A 17,863-nucleotide genomic window follows, 5' to 3' on the forward strand; every position below is an offset into this window, starting at 1 on the left:
GGGACTGGTGGTGGTGGTGGGGGACTGGTGGTGGTGGTGGGGACTGGTGGTGGAGGACTGGTGGTGGGGACTGGTGGTGGGGACTGGTGGTGGTGGTGGGGGACTGGTGGTGGTGGTGGTGGTGGAGGACTGGTGGTGGTGGTGGTGGAGGACTGGTGGTGGTGGTGGTGGAGGACTGGTGGTGGTGGTGGTGGAGGACTGGTGGTGGTGGTGGAGGACTGGTGGTGGTGGAGGACTGGTGGTGGTGGAGGACTGGTGGTGGTGGTGGGGGACTGGTGGTGGTGGAGGACTGGTGGTGGTGGTGGGGGACTGGTGGTGGTGGAGGACTGGTGGTGGTGGTGGGGGACTGGTGGTGGTGGTGGGGGACTGGTGGTGGAGGACTGGTGGTGGAGGACTGGTGGTGGTGGTGGAGGACTGGTGGTGGTGGTGGGGGACTGGTGGTGGTGGAGGACTGGTGGGGGACTGGTGGTGGTGGTGGGGGACTGGTGGTGGAGGACTGGTGGTGGTGGTGGGGGACTGGTGGTGGGGGACTGGTGGTGGTGGTGGTGGAGGACTGGTGGTGGTGGTGGAGGACTGGTGGTGGTGGTGGAGGACTGGTGGTGGTGGTGGAGGACTGGTGGTGGTGGTGGAGGACTGGTGGTGGTGGTGGGGGACTGGTGGTGGTGGACTGGTGGTGGTGGACTGGTGGTGGTGGTGGGGGACTGGTGGTGGTGGTGGGGGACTGGTGGTGGTGGTGGGGGACTGGTGGTGGTGGTGGGGGACTGGTGGTGGTGGAGGACTGGTGGTGGTGGAGGACTGGTGGTGGTGGTGGAGGACTGGTGGTGGTGGTGGTGGAGGACTGGTGGTGGTGGTGGGGGACTGGTGGTGGTGGACTGGTGGTGGTGGTGGGGGACTGGTGGTGGTGGTGGGGGACTGGTGGTGGTGGTGGGGGACTGGTGGTGGTGGAGGACTGGTGGTGGTGGAGGACTGGTGGTGGTGGAGGACTGGTGGTGGTGGTGGGGGACTGGTGGTGGAGGACTGGTGGTGGTGGTGGGGGACTGGTGGTGGAGGACTGGTGGTGGTGGTGGTGGGGGACTGGTGGTGGTGGTGGGGGACTGGTGGTGGTGGTGGTGGGGGACTGGTGGTGGTGGTGGTGGGGGACTGGTGGTGGTGGTGGGGGAGGACTGGTGGTGGGGGACTGGTGGTGGTGGGGGACTGGTGGTGGTGGAGGACTGGTGGTGGTGGTGGGGGACTGGTGGTGGTGGTGGGGGACTGGTGGTGGTGGAGGACTGGTGGTGGTGGTGGGGGACTGGTGGTGGTGGGGGACTGGTGGTGGTGGTGGGGGACTGGTGGTGGTGGGGGACTGGTGGTGGTGGTGGGGGACTGGTGGTGGTGGTGGAGGACTGGTGGTGGTGGTGGTGGTGGGGGACTGGTGGGGGACTGGTGGTGGTGGTGGGGGACTGGTGGTGGTGGTGGGGGACTGGTGGTGGTGGAGGACTGGTGGTGGTGGAGGACTGGTGGTGGTGGTGGGGGACTGGTGGTGGTGGTGGGGGACTGGTGGTGGTGGTGGGAGACTGGTGGTGGTGGGAGACTGGTGGTGGTGGGAGACTGGTGGTGGTGGGGGACTGGTGGTGGAGGACTGGTGGTGGTGGGGGACTGGTGGTGGAGGACTGGTGGTGGTGGTGGGGGACTGGTGGTGGTGGTGGGGGACTGGTGGTGGTGGTGGGGGACTGGTGGTGGTGGTGGGGGACTGGTGGTGGTGGTGGTGGGGGACTGGTGGTGGTGGTGGTGGGGGACTGGTGGTGGTGGTGGACTGGTGGTGGTGGGGGACTGGTGGTGGTGGTGGTGGGGGACTGGTGGTGGTGGTGGTGGGGGACTGGTGGTGGTGGGGGACTGGTGGTGGTGGTGGTGGTGGGGGACTGGTGGTGGAGGACTGGTGGTGGTGGTGGACTGGTGGTGGTGGTGAGGTGGTTTTGTCCACACACACACAGTGGTTTTGTCCACACACACACACGGTGGTTTTGTCCACACACACACACGGTGGTTTTGTCCACACACACACACGGTGGTTTTGTCCACACACACACACGGTGGTTTTGTCCACACACACACGGTGGTTTTGTCCACACACACACGGTGGTTTTGTCCACACACACACACACACACACACACACACACACACGGTGCTTTTGTCCGCGCACACACACACACGGTGCTTTTGTCCGCGCACACACACACACACACAGTGCTTTTGTCCGCGCTGGTGGTGGGGGACACGGTGCGGTTGTCCGCGCACACGGTGCGGTTGTCCGCGCACACGGTGCTGTTGTCCGCGCACACGGTGCTGTTGTCCACGCACACGGTGCTGTTGTCCACGCACACGGTGCTGTTGTCCACGCACACGGTGCTGTTGTCCACGCACACGGTGCTGTTGTCCACGCACACGGTGCTGTTGTCCACGCACACGGTGCTGTTGTCCACGCACACGGTGCTGTTGTCCACACACACGGTGCTGTTGTCCACACACACGGTGCTGTTGTCCACACACACGGTGCTGTTGTCCACACACACGGTGCTGTTGTCCACACACACGGTGCTTTTGTCCACACACACACACACACACACACACACACACACACACACACACACACACACACACACGGTGCTTTTGTCCACACACACACACACGGTGCTTTTGTCCACACACACACACACACGGTGCTTTTGTCCACACACACACACACACACACACACACACACACGGTGCTTTTGTCCACACACACACACACACGGTGCTTTTGTCCACACACACGGTGCTTTTGTCCACACACACACACACACGCACGCGGCGCGTTTGTCCCCCGCACGCACGCGGCGCGTTTGTCCCCCGCACGCACGCGGCGCGTTTGTCCCCCGCACGCAAGCGGCGCGTTTGTCCACACACACGGCGCTTTTGTCCACACACACGGCGCTTTTGTCCACACACACGGCGCTTTTGTCCACACACACGGCGCTTTTGTCCACACACACACGGCGCTTTTGTCCACACACACACGGCGCTTTTGTCCACACACACACGGCGCTTTTGTCCACACACACACGGCGCTTTTGTCCACACACACACGGCGCTTTTGTCCACACACACACACGGCGCTTTTGTCCACACACACACACGGCGCTTTTGTCCACACACACACACGGCGCTTTTGTCCACACACACACACGGCGCTTTTGTCCACACACACACACGGCGCTTTTGTCCACACACACACACGGCGCTTTTGTCCACACACACACACGGCGCTTTTGTCCACACACACACACGGCGCTTTTGTCCACACACACACACGGCGCTTTTGTCCACACACACACACGGCGCTTTTGTCCACACACACACACGGCGCTTTTGTCCACACACACACGGCGCTTTTTGTCCACACACACACGGCGCTTTTGTCCACACACACACACGGCGCTTTTGTCCACACACACACACGGCGCTTTTGTCCACACACACACACGGCGCTTTTGTCCACACACACACACGGCGCTTTTGTCCACACACACACACGGCGCTTTTGTCCACACACACACACGGCGCTTTTGTCCACACACACACACGGCGCTTTTGTCCACACACACACACGGCGCTTTTGTCCACACACACACACGGTGCTTTTGGCCACACACACACACGGTGCTTTTGGCCACACACACACACGGTGCTTTTGGCCACACACACACACGGTGCTTTTGGCCACACACACACACGGTGCTTTTGGCCACACACACACACACACACACACACACACACACACACACACACACACACACACAGTGGTGGTGGGGGACTGGTGGGGGACTGGTGGTAAGGTGGAGGACTGGTGGTGGGGGACTGGTGGTGGTGGGGGACTGGTGGTAAGGTGGGGGACTGGTGGTGGTGGTGGAGGAGGACTGGTGGTGGTGGTGGAGGAGGACTGGTGGTGGTGGTGGAGGAGGACTGGTGGTGGTGGTGGAGGAGGACTGGTGGTGGTGGTGGAGGAGGACTGGTGGTGGAGGAGGACTGGTGGTGGTGGTGGTGGAGGACTGGTGGTGGTGGGGGACTGGTGGTGGTGGAGGACTGGTGGTGGAGGACTGGTGGTGGAGGACTGGTGGTGGAGGACTGGTGGTGGAGGAGGACTGGTGGTGGTGGAGGACTGGTGGTGGTGGAGGACTGGTGGTGGTGGAGGACTGGTGGTGGTGGAGGACTGGTGGTGGTGGAGGACTGGTGGTGGAGGACTGGGACTGGTGGTGGTGGAGGACTGGTGGTGGGGGACTGGTGGTGGGGGACTGGTGGTGGGGGACTGGTGGTGGTGGTGGTGGAGGACTGGTGGTGGTGGTGGTGGAGGAGGACTGGTGGTGGTGGAGGACTGGTGGTGGAGGACTGGGACTGGTGGTGGTGGAGGACTGGTGGTGGGGGACTGGTGGTGGTGGTGGTGGAGGAGGACTGGTGGTGGTGGTGGTGGAGGAGGACTGGTGGTGGTGGTGGTGGAGGAGGACTGGTGGTGGTGGAGGAGGACTGGTGGTGGTGGTGGTGGAGGAGGACTGGTGGTGGTGGTGGTGGAGGAGGACTGGTGGTGGTGGTGGTGGAGGAGGACTGGTGGTGGTGGTGGTGGAGGAGGACTGGTGGTGGTGGTGGGGGACTGGTGGTGGTGGTGGGGGACTGGTGGTGGTGGTGGGGGACTGGTGGTGGAGGACTGGTGGTGGTGGTGGGGGACTGGTGGTGGTGGTGGGGGACTGGTGGTGGAGGACTGGTGGTGGTGGTGGGGGACTGGTGGTGGTGGTGGGGGACTGGTGGTGGTGGTGGGGGACTGGTGGTGGTGGTGGGGGACTGGTGGTGGGGGACTGGTGGTGGGGGACTGGTGGTGGGGGACTGGTGGTGGGGGACTGGTGGTGGGGGACTGGTGGTGGTGGTGGGGGACTGGTGGTGGTGGTGGGGGACTGGTGGTGGTGGTGGGGGACTGGTGGTGGTGGTGGGGACTGGTGGTGGAGGACTGGTGGTGGGGACTGGGGGACTGGTGGTGGTGGTGGGGGACTGGTGGGGGACTGGTGGTGGTGGTGGTGGTGGTGGTGGAGGACTGGTGGTGGTGGTGGTGGAGGACTGGTGGTGGTGGTGGTGGAGGACTGGTGGTGGTGGTGGTGGAGGACTGGTGGTGGAGGACTGGTGGTGGTGGAGGACTGGTGGTGGTGGTGGAGGACTGGTGGTGGTGGTGGAGGACTGGTGGTGGTGGTGGTGGTGGGGGACTGGTGGTGGTGGGGGACTGGTGGTGGTGGAGGACTGGTGGTGGTGGTGGAGGACTGGTGGTGGTGGTGGGGGACTGGTGGTGGAGGACTGGTGGTGGAGGACTGGTGGTGGTGGTGGAGGACTGGTGGTGGTGGTGGGGGACTGGTGGTGGTGGAGGACTGGTGGTGGTGGAGGACTGGTGGGGGACTGGTGGTGGTGGTGGGGGACTGGTGGTGGTGGTGGGGGACTGGTGGTGGGGGACTGGTGGTGGTGGTGGTGGAGGACTGGTGGTGGTGGAGGACTGGTGGTGGTGGTGGAGGACTGGTGGTGGTGGTGGAGGACTGGTGGTGGTGGTGGAGGACTGGTGGTGGTGGTGGAGGACTGGTGGTGGTGGTGGAGGACTGGTGGTGGTGGTGGAGGACTGGTGGTGGTGGTGGGGGACTGGTGGTGGTGGTGGGGGACTGGTGGTGGGGGACTGGTGGTGGTGGTGGGGGACTGGTGGTGGTGGTGGGGGACTGGTGGTGGTGGTGGGGGACTGGTGGTGGTGGAGGACTGGTGGTGGTGGAGGACTGGTGGTGGTGGTGGGGGACTGGTGGTGGTGGTGGGGGACTGGTGGTGGTGGTGGGGGACTGGTGGTGGTGGTGGGGGACTGGTGGTGGTGGTGGGGGACTGGTGGTGGTGGTGGGGGACTGGTGGTGGGGGACTGGTGGTGGTGGGGGACTGGTGGTGGTGGTGGGGGACTGGTGGTGGGGGACTGGTGGTGGTGGTGGGGGACTGGTGGTGGTGGTGGGGGACTGGTGGTGGTGGTGGGGGACTGGTGGTGGTGGTGGGGGACTGGTGGTGGTGGTGGGGGACTGGTGGTGGTGGTGGAGGACTGGTGGTGGTGGTGGAGGACTGGTGGTGGTGGTGGGGGACTGGTGGTGGTGGGGGACTGGTGGTGGTGGTGGTGGGGGACTGGTGGTGGTGGTGGTGGTGGGGGACTGGTGGTGGTGGGGGACTGGTGGTGGTGGACTGGTGGTGGTGGTGGTGGTGGTGGGGGACTGGTGGTGGTGGTGGTGGTGGTGGGGGACTGGTGGTGGTGGTGGTGGTGGTGGGGGACTGGTGGTGGTGGTGGTGGTGGTGGGGGACTGGTGGTGGTGGTGGTGGTGGTGGGGGACTGGTGGTGGTGGTGGTGGTGGGGGACTGGTGGTGGTGGTGGTGGTGGTGGGGGACTGGTGGTGGTGGTGGGGGAGGACTGGTGGTGGGGGACTGGTGGTGGTGGTGGGGGACTGGTGGTGGTGGGGGACTGGTGGTGGTGGAGGACTGGTGGTGGTGGAGGACTGGTGGTGGTGGTGGGGGACTGGTGGTGGTGGGGGACTGGTGGTGGTGGGGGACTGGTGGTGGTGGTGGAGGACTGGTGGTGGGGGACTGGTGGTGGTGGTGGGGGAGGACTGGTGGTGGTGGTGGTGGTGGGGGACTGGTGGGGGACTGGTGGTGGTGGTGGGGGACTGGTGGTGGTGGTGGGGGACTGGTGGTGGTGGACTGGTGGTGGTGGGAGACTGGTGGTGGTGGGAGACTGGTGGTGGTGGGAGACTGGTGGTGGTGGGAGACTGGTGGTGGTGGGGGACTGGTGGTGGTGGGGGACTGGTGGTGGAGGACTGGTGGTGGTGGGAGACTGGTGGTGGTGGGGGACTGGTGGTGGAGGACTGGTGGTGGTGGTGGGGGACTGGTGGTGGTGGTGGGGGACTGGTGGTGGTGGTGGGGGACTGGTGGTGGTGGTGGTGGGGGACTGGTGGTGGTGGTGGTGGGGGACTGGTGGTGGTGGGGGACTGGTGGTGGTGGGGGACTGGTGGTGGTGGGGGACTGGTGGTGGTGGTGGTGGGGGACTGGTGGTGGTGGGGGACTGGTGGTGGTGGGGGACTGGTGGTGGTGGGGGACTGGTGGTGGTGGTGGTGGGGGACTGGTGGTGGAGGACTGGTGGTGGTGGTGGACTGGTGGTGGTGGTGAGGTGGTTTTGTCCACACACACACAGTGGTTTTGTCCACACACACACACGGTGGTTTTGTCCACACACACACACGGTGGTTTTGTCCACACACACACGGTGGTTTTGTCCACACACACACGGTGGTTTTGTCCACACACACACGGTGGTTTTGTCCACACACACACACACACACACACAAACACACACACACACACGGTGCTTTTGTCCGCGCACACACACACACACACAGTGCTTTTGTCCGCGCTGGTGGTGGGGGACTGGTGGTGTGGTGGGGGACACGGTGCGGTTGTCCGCGCACACGGTGCGGTTGTCCGCGCACACGGTGCGGTTGTCCGCGCACACGGTGCTGTTGTCCACGCACACGGTGCTGTTGTCCACGCACACGGTGCTGTTGTCCACGCACACGGTGCTGTTGTCCACGCACACGGTGCTGTTGTCCACGCACACGGTGCTGTTGTCCACGCACACGGTGCTGTTGTCCACGCACACGGTGCTGTTGTCCACACACACGGTGCTGTTGTCCACACACACGGTGCTGTTGTCCACACACACGGTGCTTTTGTCCACACACACACACACACACACACACACACACACACACGGTGCTTTTGTCCACACACACACACACGGTGCTTTTGTCCACACACACACACACGGTGCTTTTGTCCACACACACACACACGGTGCTTTTGTCCACACACACACACACGGTGCTTTTGTCCACACACACACACACACACACACACACACACACACACACACACACACACACGGTGCTTTTGTCCACACACACACACACGGTGCTTTTGTCCACACACACACACACGGTGCTTTTGTCCACACACACGGCGCGTTTGTCCCCCGCACGCGGCGCGTTTGTCCCCCGCACGCGGCTCGTTTGTCCACACACACGCAAACGGTGCTTTTGTCCACAAACACGCAAACGGTGCTTTTGTCCACACACACGCAAACGGTGCTTTTGTCCACACACACGCAAACGGTGCTTTTGTCCACACACACGCAAACGGTGCTTTTGTCCACACACACGCAAACGGTGCTTTTGTCCACACACACACGCAAACGGTGCTTTTGTCCACACACACACGCAAACGGTGCTTTTGTCCACACACACACGCAAACGGTGCTTTTGTCCACGCACACGGTGCTTTTGTCCACACACACGGTGCTTTTGTCCACACACACGGTGCTTTTGTCCACACACACGGTGCTTTTGTCCACACACACGGTGCTTTTGTCCACACACACGGTGCTTTTGTCCACACACACGGTGCTTTTGTCCACACACACACACGCACACGGTGCTTTTGTCCACACACACACACGCACACGGTGCTTTTGTCCACACACACACGCACACGGTGCTTTTGTCCACACACACACGCACACGGTGCTTTTGTCCACACACACACGCACACGGTGCTTTTGTCCACACACACACGCACACGGTGCTTTTGTCCACACACACACACGCACACGGTGCTTTTGTCCACACACACACACACGGTGCTTTTGTCCACACACACACACACACACACACACACACACACACACACTGTGGTGGTGGGGGACTGGTGGTGGTGGAGGACTGGTGGTGGTGGTGGTGGAGGACTGGTGGTGGTGGTGGAGGAGGACTGGTGGTGGTGGTGGAGGAGGACTGGTGGTGGTGGTGGAGGAGGACTGGTGGTGGTGGTGGAGGAGGACTGGTGGTGGTGGTGGAGGACTGGTGGTGGTGGTGGAGGAGGACTGGTGGTGGTGGTGGAGGAGGACTGGTGGTGGTGGTGGAGGAGGACTGGTGGTGGTGGTGGAGGAGGACTGGTGGTGGTGGTGGAGGAGGACTGGTGGTGGTGGTGGAGGAGGACTGGTGGTGGTGGTGGAGGAGGACTGGTGGTGGTGGTGGAGGAGGACTGGTGGTGGTGGTGGAGGAGGACTGGTGGTGGTGGTGGTGGAGGACTGGTGGTGGTGGAGGACTGGTGGTGGTGGTGGAGGACTGGTGGTGGTGGTGGAGGACTGGTGGTGGTGGAGGACTGGTGGTGGTGGAGGACTGGTGGTGGTGGAGGACTGGTGGTGGTGGAGGACTGGTGGTGGTGGAGGACTGGTGGTGGAGGACTGGGACTGGTGGTGGTGGACTGGGACTGGTGGTGGTGGACTGGTGGTGGTGGACTGGTGGTGGTGGACTGGTGGTGGTGGTGGAGGACTGGTGGTGGTGGTGGTGGAGGAGGACTGGTGGTGGTGGAGGAGGACTGGTGGTGGTGGTGGTGGAGGAGGACTGGTGGTGGTGGAGGAGGACTGGTGGTGGTGGTGGTGGACTGGTGGTGGTGGTGGTGGAGGAGGACTGGTGGTGGTGGTGGTGGAGGAGGACTGGTGGTGGTGGTGGTGGAGGAGGACTGGTGGTGGTGGTGGTGGAGGAGGACTGGTGGTGGTGGTGGTGGAGGAGGACTGGTGGTGGTGGGAGGACTGGTGGTGGTGGGAGGACTGGTGGTGGTGGGAGGACTGGTGGTGGTGGGAGGACTGGTGGTGGAGGACTGGTGGTGGTGGTGGTGGAGGACTGGTGGTGGTGGTGGTGGAGGACTGGTGGTGGTGGTGGTGGTGGAGGACTGGTGGTGGTGGTGGTGGAGGACTGGTGGTGGGGGACTGGTGGTGGACTGGTGGTGGTGGACTGGTGGTGGGGGACTGGTGGTGGTGGTGGGGGACTGGTGGTGGTGGTGGGGGACTGGTGGTGGTGGTGGGGGACTGGTGGTGGTGGTGGGGGACTGGTGGTGGTGGTGGGGGACTGGTGGTGGTGGTGGGGGACTGGTGGTGGTGGTGGGGGACTGGTGGTGGTGGTGGGGGACTGGTGGTGGTGGTGGGGGACTGGTGGTGGTGGTGGGGACTGGTGGTGGAGGACTGGTGGTGGGGACTGGGGGACTGGTGGTGGTGGTGGGGGACTGGTGGGGGACTGGTGGTGGTGGTGGGGGACTGGTGGTGGTGGTGGGGGACTGGTGGTGGTGGTGGTGGAGGACTGGTGGTGGTGGTGGTGGAGGACTGGTGGTGGTGGTGGTGGAGGACTGGTGGTGGTGGTGGTGGAGGACTGGTGGTGGTGGTGGTGGAGGACTGGTGGTGGTGGTGGTGGAGGACTGGTGGTGGTGGTGGTGGAGGACTGGTGGTGGTGGTGGTGGAGGACTGGTGGTGGTGGTGGTGGAGGACTGGTGGTGGTGGTGGAGGACTGGTGGTGGTGGGGGACTGGTGGTGGTGGTGGAGGACTGGTGGTGGGGGACTGGTGGTGGTGGAGGACTGGTGGTGGTGGTGGGGGACTGGTGGTGGTGGTGGGGGACTGGTGGTGGTGGTGGGGGACTGGTGGTGGAGGACTGGTGGTGGTGGTGGAGGACTGGTGGTGGTGGTGGAGGACTGGTGGTGGTGGTGGGGGACTGGTGGTGGTGGAGGACTGGTGGTGGTGGTGGGGGACTGGTGGTGGGGGACTGGTGGTGGTGGTGGGGGACTGGTGGTGGTGGTGGGGGACTGGTGGTGGTGGTGGGGGACTGGTGGTGGTGGTGGGGGACTGGTGGTGGTGGAGGACTGGTGGTGGTGGAGGACTGGTGGTGGTGGTGGGGGACTGGTGGTGGTGGAGGACTGGTGGTGGTGGTGGAGGACTGGTGGTGGTGGTGGGGGACTGGTGGTGGTGGTGGGGGACTGGTGGTGGTGGTGGGGGACTGGTGGTGGTGGTGGGGGACTGGTGGTGGTGGTGGGGGACTGGTGGTGGTGGTGGGGGACTGGTGGTGGTGGTGGGGGACTGGTGGTGGGGGACTGGTGGTGGTGGAGGACTGGTGGTGGTGGTGGGGGGACTGGTGGTGGTGGTGGGGGGACTGGTGGTGGTGGTGGGGGACTGGTGGTGGTGGTGGAGGACTGGTGGTGGTGGTGGAGGACTGGTGGTGGTGGAGGACTGGTGGTGGTGGTGGTGGGGGACTGGTGGTGGTGGGGGACTGGTGGTGGTGGTGGTGGGGGACTGGTGGTGGTGGGGGACTGGTGGTGGTGGTGGTGGGGGACTGGTGGTGGTGGTGGTGGTGGTGGTGGGGGACTGGTGGTGGTGGGGGACTGGTGGTGGTGGGGGACTGGTGGTGGTGGTGGGGGACTGGTGGTGGTGGTGGAGGACTGGTGGTGGTGGTGGGGGACTGGTGGTGGTGGTGGTGGGGGACTGGTGGTGGTGGTGGTGGGGGACTGGTGGTGGTGGTGGTGGGGGACTGGTGGTGGTGGTGGGGGACTGGTGGTGGTGGTGGTGGTGGTGGGGGACTGGTGGTGGTGGTGGTGGTGGTGGGGGACTGGTGGTGGTGGTGGTGGGGGACTGGTGGTGGTGGTGGGGGAGGACTGGTGGTGGGGGACTGGTGGTGGTGGTGGGGGACTGGTGGTGGTGGGGGACTGGTGGTGGTGGAGGACTGGTGGTGGTGGTGGGGGACTGGTGGTGGTGGGGGACTGGTGGTGGTGGTGGGGGACTGGTGGTGGTGGTGGGGGACTGGTGGTGGTGGGGGACTGGTGGTGGTGGTGGGGGACTGGTGGTGGTGGTGGAGGACTGGTGGTGGGGGACTGGTGGTGGTGGTGGGGGGAGGACTGGTGGTGGTGGTGGTGGTGGGGGACTGGTGGGGGACTGGTGGTGGTGGTGGGGGACTGGTGGTGGTGGAGGACTGGTGGTGGTGGAGGACTGGTGGTGGTGGAGGACTGGTGGTGGTGGAGGACTGGTGGTGGTGGAGGACTGGTGGTGGTGGAGGACTGGTGGTGGTGGAGGACTGGTGGTGGTGGTGGGGGACTGGTGGTGGTGGTGGGGGACTGGTGGTGGTGGTGGGGGACTGGTGGTGGTGGTGGGGGACTGGTGGTGGTGGTGGTGGTGGGGGACTGGTGGTGGTGGTGGGGGACTGGTGGTGGTGGTGGGGGACTGGTGGTGGTGGTGGGAGACTGGTGGTGGTGGGAGACTGGTGGTGGTGGGAGACTGGTGGTGGTGGGAGACTGGTGGTGGTGGAGGACTGGTGGTGGAGGACTGGTGGTGGTGGGAGACTGGTGGTGGTGGGGGACTGGTGGTGGTGGGGGACTGGTGGTGGTGGGGGACTGGTGGTGGTGGGGGACTGGTGGTGGTGGGGGACTGGTGGTGGAGGACTGGTGGTGGTGGTGGGGGACTGGTGGTGGTGGTGGGGGACTGGTGGTGGTGGTGGTGGTGGGGGACTGGTGGTGGTGGTGGACTGGTGGTGGTGGTGGACTGGTGGTGGTGGGGGACTGGTGGTGGTGGTGGTGGTGGTGGGGGACTGGTGGTGGTGGGGGACTGGTGGTGGTGGTGGTGGTGGGGGACTGGTGGTGGAGGACTGGTGGTGGTGGTGGACTGGTGGTGGTGGTGAGGTGGTTTTGTCCACACACACACAGTGGTTTTGTCCATACACTACCATACACTGACACCTGTGGTATCCAACCTACCATACACTGACACCTGTGGTATCCAACCTACCATACACTGACACCTGTGGTATCCAAACTACCATACACTGACACCTGTGGTATCCAAACTACCATACACTGACACCTGTGGTATCCAACCTACCATACACTGACACCTGTGGTATCCAAACTACCATACACTGACACCTGTGGTATCCAAACTAACATACACTGACACCTGTGGTATCCAACCACCATACACTGACACCTGTGGTATCCAAACTAATAATGGATGTAGCCTATGGAAACAGAGAAAAGGCTGTGATGGGTGGAGAAATAAAACGAGCCAGTTTGTTTTCACCACTTATTTCCACGACTGATCAAAACGTGTTGTTTTCTCATGGCTCTCTCTTGTCCCTCTGTAGCAGACATATGGTGAGCAATATGTTAGGAACATCGAATCGCAATAAATAAATAAATGTACAAAAAAAACTAAACTAAGAAAAATCACCGTAGCGAATCGCAATACATATAGAAAATCGGCACCTGAGTATCGTGGTAATATCGTATCATGAGGTTCCTGGCCATTTCCAGCCAAAACATCACTACTCTTCAAAACATTGTCGCTTTGTTCTTGTCTCCCATTGCCACAGGAATGGCATTAGTCCAATTCTGAGTGAGGGTTAATATAATAATATATGCCATTTAGCAGACGCTTTTATCCAAAGCGACTTACAGTCATGTGTGCATACATTCTACGTATGGGTGGTCCCGGGAATCAAACCCACTACCCTGGCAGGTTGAAATCTGGTGTATAATATGTACACGTTTAAATGGAAAATGTAAGCAACTTACAGTCATGAGTACATACATGTACGAGTGGTCCCGAGAATCAAAACCACTATCGTGGCATTGCAAGAGCCATAGGAATGCCATCCTTTCTCTACAAGGCCTTGAATAGCAGTGCTACAGATGATTCTCTGCTATTGTGAAACCAGTTACCAATTATTTTATAATCAGGTAAAGCTATATAAAAAAATAATAAAAAATAAATGTCAGTTTTACTAATGATATTAAAGGCCTTAATGATAAATGAATGACCCAATTAGCCCAAAACATGGCATTATACTCATTGTGAGAGTCCAAGACGCATTTGCAAGTCATTACCATTTTGCTCGCTGGTTGCTGCTAAAAGCTTCTGATGAACTGAGATGTCAAACTGGAACATACGTCGACCAGGTGACATGGTTGCTATTAAAATGGATATGTGAATTGCTTCATAAATGTAATGTTCATGTAATCTTGACTACACACACACAAAAAAAAGAAGGATAAATCTCAAACAAGATGGAAAGCGAATGCCCGTGTTAACAAATGACTGGTCGGAATATATAGGAGAGAGTAGGCCACTAGACATGTTGTATTTGTTATTCCTCTCGTGCTGATCTTTGTCCAGCTGCTGCACTTGAACCAGAAGATACTTGTCGTGTTTAGTTCAGTGTCATTGAGTCACTGTTGTTGAGAAGTGATGATGTTTTGTGGTCTCGAAGAGGATTCGGAAAAGACCGTGGTCTTGTGGGCCTCGTAGTGAATGCCAGGGCGTAGGTTGGTACTAAATATTAGGTAGGCTAGGCTATTACAGTAAGATAAATAAAAGGCACGTGAATACTAAATACATGTAATGACATGATCATTGAAGGCAGGGTTAGAACTTATTTCAGTATATTGATTAGCGTATTCAAACCGGAATTCTGTAATTGAGCCAAATAAATGACAGTTCATGGCGTAAAGCAAATATTTCTGGTAAAATATATAAGGACTAGTAGCTGTTTTCAACATGTTTGTGATTAAGACTGAAAACCTAGGGGTTTATCCACTATGCTTTTTGTAATTAAGGTCGTTATTACACACATTTTTTCTATGCTTTTACTATTTAGGGTAGGGTTCGAGACATATTTAGTAAGAAATATAATTTCATATATAAAATATAATTTTTTAATAAAATGTTGGCCTACTTGAAACTCTATGCATAGATTGAGTGTTATCATTGCCGCCTCACTGAAAACAATAGTGTGATATCAATACCAACCTGAATTGTACCGATATTAGGCTTTACAAAATACCGCAACAGCATGGGAGGGCAGAAATTAAAATCACCCCTGATTTGATATTTCATCAGGGGGGGGGCAGTTCATTCTGCATCCATTATCGGCGAAAATCCTGTAAAAGGAGTTTCGTCTGTCATTGTCATGAACGAGAATGGTCTAAAGTCATTTTCAGCGACACATCTGCGCCCAGTGGCTTGCTTTTGCGTAGGATCCGAGTGAGTATAATATATATATATGTCTTGATACGTCCTTTTAGACAAAAGGTTTCCAGAGCGAAGGACGGTCGCACCACAGACACAGAGTTTTGTATCATCCAACACACCCCCAGATTATTGGCTGCTGCTGCCTGTAAAGGTGTCAGATAGCGCGTTTGACTGTGCAGTGGCTACAATGTGCAAATTACAGATACAATGTGGCAAATATTTTAGTTTGAATAAAAATGCATATGGACAGAACTTGCAGCTATTTTAGTTCGCGTTAAGCTAGCTTTCAGAGAATAGCATGCCTTACAGTACGTTGGGCGCAAACATTTAGTTTATTTTTTTGTCATGTGAGTTAGCTTAGCCACCGTAAAAAAATGACTTAACCTGTTTGTTTCCTAACGTAAACATGCGAACATAAGCTGGTCAATTTACTGTGCAGCATGGCACGTTTAGAGAACATTTTTAAGTCTTATGGTACGTTTGGAGAACAAAACAAGCCAGTATAAAACAAAAGGCCGCTGAGGCGAAAAGCCCCATTGCCGTTTTCCACCTCGTTACCGTCGCTATGAACATCGGCTAACTGAAGCTAACCAGCTAACTAGCCAGCTAACCAACTAGCCAGCTAACCAACCAACTAGCCAGCTTACCAACTAGCCAGCTAACCAACCAACTAGCCAGCTTACCAACCAACTAGCCAGCTAACCAACCAACTAGCCAGCTAACCAACCAGCTAGCCAGCTAACCAACCAGCTAGCCAGCTAACCAACCAGCTAACCAGCTAACCAACCAGCTAGTTGTCAACCCGTTTTGCCCTCGACACTAGCAACACACGTTACAATTCTCCATATTCTTCTGCGCAAAAAAAACAACTTAACCACAATTTAAAAAAATAATGCCTGTAACTAAATATACACATGTGTATCTAAAACACATGATCGTAACAAACTCAAAAACTACCCCGCTGTGTCACAACATTACATTTATTTGAACGCAGTTACGTCCAAAAGTTAGCTACCTTGCTAACTAGCCAGATGGCTAACTGGCTTCTGATACATTGGACAAATATTTATATATATACAAAATCTTAATTTCTGCTTACCTTCTCCAATGCGTTTTGTTTTCCGCTTGTTCATTCGTGTTCATCCATGAATATGAACAACGTGAATATAAAGAGTAATTTTCCTGACATGAACTAGTAGCTGTATTAGCCTGACGTCTGTTTTTCCAGTTGTATTGCTGTGGGTTTGAAAACAGTCCGTCCGTCTCCAAGGAGGAAACCACACCCCCCCCTCCACGCGCAGAAAAACATGCCAAACGTCTGTCCCATTGGCGGAGAGCGGTCACGTGGTCCACTTTAGCCCAGGGGGTGGGGGGGGGGGTAATGTCAAGCAGATTTACCTCATTTTAAAACATTTCACACACAAAAAAAAAATCGTATAGAAAGGCTTTGGTATCACCTTCGTTATTTACTAGCATGCATTGTATTTTTTTTTTTAAATATACATATATTAATTGATATATATTTTAAATTCTGTTTAGAGACAAGAGAATGGGGAGTAATTTTGCTTGTTGAACCTTGTTGTGTGTCATTGGTGGAGAGAGAGAGAGAAAGAGAGAGGGAGAAAGAGAGACAGAGAGAGAGACAGAGAGAGACGGAGACAGAGAGAGAGAGACAGAGAGAGAGAGAGACGGAGAGAGAGAGAGAGAGAGAGAGAGAGAGAGAGAGAGAGAGAGAGAGAGAGTCGGTGACGTCATCTTTTCCGCTCGACTCTGCGGCCGGTGGGAATGTTCTCGAACATGTCGGATGAAGAAGTAACACAAAGCAGGTAATCGGACTAGTGCAGTGGAAACGTCCAGTCTTGTTAAATTGTTTCAATACAATTATTATTTTTTTTAAATTGTAACTGAATGTATAGACTTGTATACTAGTTCCGTAAATGTGTTGCATCATTCCTGCCACTCTAGCTACATTGGATTGTTGTGGCGCAGTGATATTTGCATTAGATGACTATTAAAGCGCATGCGCGGTAGGGGAATATTACATTGCGGAAGAAAACAAGCTTAAAAATCAGAATGGGGGGGGGGGGGGGCAGTGGTTTATACACGGCGACGAGCAATCAGCATCCGGGCTTGAATGGAGATGACAGAGGCGGTTGTAACATAGAGGAGTCTTTGTTTAGGGTACGTTTAGATTATGATTGGCATGGTTTGAACATGAGGGTATTGCACCATATCTGTCAAGGCTATCCGCTTAAAGAGGCAATGCATCGCAAATGTAGGTTTTACAACAGTGTTTGTGTACGTGCATTTTACTTTACACTCCGTAGTTCAATTTCGCTCTCAATAAAATAAATCAAGTTGGTTGTAATTGCTGTGTGAAATGTAGCAGCTGACAGATTGATTCTTGATCCTATTCTTTCTCGGGTTATTTTTAAAGGAGGTTCACTTTTGTTAAATCTGCCTTGAATGTAATCTTGGCTGTTTCTAATGAATGGTACCTCCATTTTTAAGGTAAATACTGCTGTATGTATCCATTTATTATCAAGAGATAATTAGCAAGTCTTTAACCTCAACACTGACACACATAATCAATCCAACACCAAGAACAATTAAATTGGTATTTCATTTACATGATTATAAATGCTCCACTTTACATCCTAGTGAGAGAGGTCTCCCTCTCCCCGTGTTATATAGATGTACGTCTCCATATGTAGCGCACTAGTCAAGACTCTGAGTGTCCTTAAGTGGCCCGGGCCAGAGCCCGGACATGAACCCGATCTAACATCTCTGGAGAGACCTGAAAATAGATGTGTAGCAGAGCCCTATGGGGCCTGGTCAAAAGTAGTGCACTACATCCTATGGGCCCTGGTCAAAAGTAGTGCACTACATCCTATGGGCCCTGGTCAAAAGT

At 57.5% G+C, this 17,863-nt stretch overlaps 2 protein-coding genes across 5 annotated transcripts in view; one reads left to right on the plus strand and one right to left on the minus strand.

The window, feature by feature from the left end:
- The window catches only part of LOC124010040 (ankyrin repeat domain-containing protein 12-like), an 89,721-nt gene extending 73,524 nt beyond the window's left edge, over window positions 1-16,197 (minus strand). For all 4 annotated transcript variants that reach the window (XR_006834350.1, XM_046322363.1, XM_046322362.1 and 1 more), the window contains exon 1: window positions 16,052-16,197. The gene's annotated coding sequence lies outside the window, so the exon portion shown is untranslated. The remainder of the gene's footprint in view (window positions 1-16,051) is intronic.
- A 511-nt stretch (window positions 16,198-16,708) lies between these two features.
- Window positions 16,709-17,863, plus strand: part of LOC124010170 (acetyl-coenzyme A synthetase, cytoplasmic-like) — a 95,299-nt gene continuing 94,144 nt past the window's right edge. The window contains exon 1 of the mRNA XM_046322559.1: window positions 16,709-16,778. The gene's annotated coding sequence lies outside the window, so the exon portion shown is untranslated. The remainder of the gene's footprint in view (window positions 16,779-17,863) is intronic.

The sequence above is a fragment of the Oncorhynchus gorbuscha genome, linkage group LG22 (genome assembly GCF_021184085.1).
Source record: "Oncorhynchus gorbuscha isolate QuinsamMale2020 ecotype Even-year linkage group LG22, OgorEven_v1.0, whole genome shotgun sequence".
NCBI classification, from domain to species: domain Eukaryota; kingdom Metazoa; phylum Chordata; class Actinopteri; order Salmoniformes; family Salmonidae; genus Oncorhynchus; species Oncorhynchus gorbuscha.